Source organism: Apteryx rowi, unplaced genomic scaffold (assembly GCF_003343035.1).
Source record: "Apteryx rowi isolate R43461 unplaced genomic scaffold, aptRow1 scaffold_53, whole genome shotgun sequence".
In the NCBI taxonomy this organism is placed as follows: Eukaryota; Metazoa; Chordata; class Aves; order Apterygiformes; family Apterygidae; genus Apteryx; species Apteryx rowi.
In genome coordinates this window covers 1,611,585-1,617,126 of record NW_020450794.1, presented here as the reverse complement: position 1 = coordinate 1,617,126, position 5,542 = coordinate 1,611,585, and positions in this window count along the sequence as shown.

The window sequence follows — 5,542 nt, the reverse complement described above, 5'->3', positions numbered from 1 at the left end:
TTCATGTTTCGATCTTTGTTTGGAGAAGACCTAGCCTTTTAGCTGGATGAAGGCTTGCCTGGGTGGCTGGACATTTTACTGGAACAAGATTTCAGGCCCTGTTCTGATATCACGCAAGCGAGTTCTCCATGACACCTTTGGGAATGCCCCTGAACGAGAACGGTGCAACTCAGGATTTGGGTCCACCTTCCCAGAACTGGGCCCTTTGCCAGCAGGCCAGTGTCACTGGTTAACTGCATATTACTCCACTTACCCCATCCCTGTGAAGCAGTTTTATGCAGGGTAGCATTTCTCCAAGCCTTATACGTAGATAACCAGTCCTTCTCCAAAACTGGCTAGGTGTTTTTGCACTTGAGACACGTAATAATTCTGATCAGTGTGCTCATTTCAGAATTGAGCTACCAAAACAGTTTCAATACTGTTCTTCCATTAAAAGCTCATATGTCTCTGTAGGGTAGATTGTATCCTGAGACACACAACACAGTATCACAAATCCTGAAAAAAATCTACTACTATCTGTGTGTATTTTGGTAGTTTCAAGCATTATGTTCTGGTTCCAGAACTAATAAACACAGGTGCAAAATATCCAAGAATGCAAGCACAAGAATAAAAAAGAAAAATCTTTAACTGTTTTTTCTCGTTTCCTTCCTTTACTGTAGGGATAGTAATACTTCTCTATGGATAGACTATGAGGATATTTGCTTCGTGTTTGCACAGAAGTATACTTTGAAGGACCTATTCGTGTATGACTTAAAAATTCTGACTGATATTGCGTCTTGGTATGTGAATTTTATGAAACTACAAAGGTGGTGTTTTCCAAATGTTTATCTGATCCCAAGGTTGTGTCTTTGTCTTCTCATTTCCCTGTTGAAACACCGTGGAGCAGCCTGGAGGGACTCCAGACCAGTGAGCAGACAGAGAAGCGCTCTTGCACCTCGGTCACTATCCATTCGAGTGTCAGCAACTTTGGATAAAGAGACAGCTGCTGCCTAAAACAAGCAGGTTTTCCAAAACTTCCTGAGGTAAGTGGTGATCAAGCGTCAGATCTGTAGTGCCTCGCCACTTGAAACACATGAAGCTTTATGAGATCTGTGGAAACTGTGGAAAGATCCCATTGTCCTTAATGAGAACTAGATCGAGTCCAGCTGGCTCACACCAGACATTATTAGAGCTTGCTAGACATTAACGCCAACCAAACTAGATACAGCTTCTCATGAGATTTTCAACAAAATGTTAAAAGTTGGAAGAAGTTCTAATTAAAATTCATTGATTTTATTCTTTTTTTTACCATCACCTTCCAATCTGGCCATATACTTTCCAATCTCCAAATTTGATCCTTTTGTAAAAGGAGGAAGGTTTTGAGGAAAGTGTTCCCCATATCTTCCTTTTAAAAAGCTCTAGTTATGGGTTAAAAAGGCAGATTACACATATTTGCCTAGTTCACATGAAGAACAGCATTTAAAAGAAAATTTATAACAAAAGCAGCTGGAATTGCTGTAACTTAATATATGGTATTTGGAGACTAAATCCAACAGTGGCTAAGGAGCAGATTAGTCCTTTTTTTAGGTCCTGGTTAAGATTGGTATAATTATGGAGAAGTGCTGTATGAGTTAGCTTAAAGGTTGAAAGACAACACCATTTTGTTCTGCTGTCAAATGAACAGTTCGGGTCAAACAGGTTGTGTGGTGTAGTTGTGCTAATAGTTAGGTCATCTTTTAGATATGTAGATTGTTGATAGCTTATTGAAAATCAAATGTCTGGTATCTTCCCATTACGAGCATTCAAATGGATGTATAAGTACGCTTTGCCTCTTCAGAGTCTTGTGAGCTGCAATCATCAGAAAAATAGCCTGACATGTTTACAGCTAACTTGCTGCTCTTGGATGTCAGAGTAAAGCCATCATGCTAAGGAGGATACTTACAGTTTTTGACCAGGCAGACAGGGTAGCAGTTGGAATTTATTTCACGTTTTGGAAGTTATCTTCATGATCATAAGAGTTGGGCTTGTCAAAATACATGTCAGGGACCAGATAAACTACAAACTGGCTCAGAAATGTAGGACCACAGATGCAACACAAAGCCACTCCATAGGCCTGTGTAAGAAGAGCTCCCCATCTCTGCAGGATAGGGATCAGAAATGCTATCTAAATGACTGTAATTACTGTGTCACAAAAACATGTACCCAATCAGGCAGATCTGGATTCTCTTCATCACGGTGCACTGCAGTGTAATTAGATGGAGGTGCCTGCAGCTACGGGAGTTGGAGGGAGGCTCACGAACATTTGTAACTTGAATCTCACCAACTGACTAGGTCCCAACCAGCAGCAGCAGAGTTGTTGTTAAGATTAAGCCTTGCTTCCCTGGTAGCACATCTTTAATCAGCTGTACTAATTTTACTCGCTGAGCTTCCTTAAGGCACTGGGTTTTTTTCCTTTTAGCTGTACCACTCTTGCTGATGTAGGAAACTAGTGCGACCAAACTCAGTGCAAGATCTTACAGAAAAGGAATATGATATTTATTTACAGAATTTCCAAGTAAGTTGATTTTGCCCACTCACACTCTCATAGATTTCATTCACTCGCTCACTCACAAGCAACAAAATGTATGTGTTCAAGTGGTCTGGCCTGGGTTGCTTGTGTGCTACACATAGGACCAGGGATGCTGGTGGTCAAATCCTCACTAAATCTCCTGCGTTCCTCTTGGCTGGTGATTATGAACTATTTTTTTGCCAGATCTTTAATAAACTTTAGGAATCAACAGCTGTTGCCTAGTGGTCCTTTGGTACAGTCTGTCTTCCTGGTAGGCTACCAGGAGAAGGAATGGGATACGTGATACGCCGCAACCCCGCTGCCATCCTCCTATTATCAGAGAACAGTCCTCCACGAATGAGTTGTCTGTGCTACAGTCTTATCAGTGTGCAGGCCTTCCGGGCTTGACAAAGACAACACATTCCCCAATTTTTTTTGCTGGGAATGGCATCCTTTGTTATCAATACAAGCCATTCTTTTAACCTTTGTTCTGCTATTTCTTCTGATGCTCGCATACACACTTTTTCATTCATACCAATCCTAATATTTCTTTTACAAGTCTCTATGCTGGTTCCTGCAGAATGCCGCTCCGGTTTCAAAGAGTGTCTAAGTTCTGCTCAAGGCAACCAGCAAATGACAGAGGGCTGATACATCCTAGCAATTAAAGATAAAAAGTTAAAAATTATTAGCGTTTAAAAGTTCCCCATGTTCCCCACTGAAAGTTATAGCAAAATCTCACGTTTAAAAATTATAATTTTCCCAATTATTCATTGCCTGTTATAACTCACATAGATTGAAACTGCCACCACCTCCTGACCAGCTGGCCCCTTTTTATTTCACAGAAGCACGTAGCCTTCATCCAGCAAGAGGAAAGGCGAGGTTTGGGCCACACCAATTCCCTTCCATTCATCCTCATCTGTGCCACAACACCTAGCCCTGACCTGCAGCTGTCTGGGTGGTTTTGAATGGATGACAGTGCTGGCTTGGCCTGAATAGAGGTAAGAAGATGCTTTGGGGGAAAAAGGAAAACTGGAAAGCAGACACCTGCCTTTGTGACTATTTGTTGACTGTCCTGCCAAGCTGTCCGTGGAGTGATGGGTACATCGTGTGGCCAGAAAGGAGAAATGCAACTCCTACTTGCTGACCTTTTTCTTCCCTAAAGTCATATTTTCCAGTTCTTCTCCAAAATCAGAAAGAAAAAAAAAATAAAAAAATTGTTCTTTTTTTAAAGTAAAGACTTAGTAATAGCATATTTATAGCTATAATAATCTAAAAGTATGAGTGAGGGAAGTTTTGTAGGCTTTTGATGAGCCTTCTCATGACTTTATAAACAAGCTAAAGAAACATGGCTGAAGTGAAGCTGCTATTCAGACATTATTAGTGTAACTGTCCAGCTGGAAGACTGGATTCCCCAGGGGCCTAGTGTAGGTCCAGGACTGTAAGTATTTCATTAGTCATGCAAATGTTGGAACAGAGAAAATCTGAAGGTCCCACCTGGAGGAGAAGCTCTGGAAACATGTAGACAGGCAGACCTGAAATTCATAGCTACATTGGAAAAACTGAGAGAGGGTCTGGAAAACAGAGCCTGCAAAGAATTAGGGTGGGTGAGAATAATTAACTGCACAAATACTGATGGGAAACATTGGATTAAGGAGCAGGAAGTTGCGGCAAATCAGAAGCTCAGCAGGTGCCAAACGTCCTGCATTGTGAAAAAGGCAGATAACATACCGGGATGTGTCAACAGGAACACAGCCTGGACTATCATATTAGGTTTGCATTGTCTCTGCCAGGCCTGCACTGGAGTTTTGGGTCGGGTTTAGTGCCGAGCTTCAAACAGATGTGGCCTAAAGAGAGGAGAAAAAGGGGAACGATCCAAGATGTGGAAAGGCCGATCTCTGAGGAAAGAAAAGGTTGTTTTCTACCAGAAGAGAAGGTCATCTTCCTACAGAATAGAAGGCTGAGGGTGATGTATTGGTGTATTTAGAGGTCCATAAAGGCTGCTACAAAGTCCAGAGCAAATAGTGATGCATCTACAGAAAGGATGGTCTTCAATAACAGCAAGGAAAATCTAGGTTAAACCTAGTACTCTAATGGCAGCGTTGCCTGATGAGACTGGGACATCATTATCATTGGAGGCTCTTCAGGTGAGGTTAGATGCGCAGGGAATGACACAGGCAGAGCTGATTCTGCCTTGGGGGAGCAGATGGAGGAGGTATCTCTTGCAATTCCTTTTTGCCCTAGGAGCCCTGTGACTTTTCACACACTTGTACATCTCCCCTTGCTGGGGAGTTCAGAGAACACCAGAATGATTACAGTACTTTATTGTAAACATCAAGAGAGCTGGCAACATTGCCCATGGAACAAGAGTGCCTTGCTGGAGGGATTTATTTAACCTCTAGAAGACATCACATGCTAGGATTCTGCAGGATGTAGATGCCTTTTCCTAGACTTTCTGAAAGGAATTTTGATAATATGAACTGGCAGAAAGTGTAACCTCTCATTTTGCCCAAATAAGATGTCTCCTCTGAAGGATTCCTGATGCTAATGTCAAGGCTGGTAACAAAACTCATGATCACATCACCAGAACCATCTGGCTGCTAACAGTGGTGATCGGGCTGACAGCTGCCCTGCAAATACCTCTCAGGAGAGGTTAGACAGAGTGAGCCTGTGCAGTGGCCAGAGTCCTTGGCAATACCATGCTCTGTACAGAGACAGCTCCTGCCCAGAAGTGCATGTGAGGAAGTTTGCCAGCCAAATTTGCCTTAAGGAACAAGGAACATGGTGCTGTTGGCATGCGACAAAGATATTTTATAGATCAGTGCTGGAGCAATTTTGTCACAGGGAAGGAATAAGGTTTAAGGTAGCCAACAGAAGGAAAGAAGGCTTGTGTCAACTCCTTCCTGCTTTGATGATAATCTAATGTTGAAAGACAGGTAGGTGAACTAAGGGCTTGCATATAATATTAACTGTTTGGCTGTTTGAGACCCAGCTTTATACATGGAATAATATTCCAAA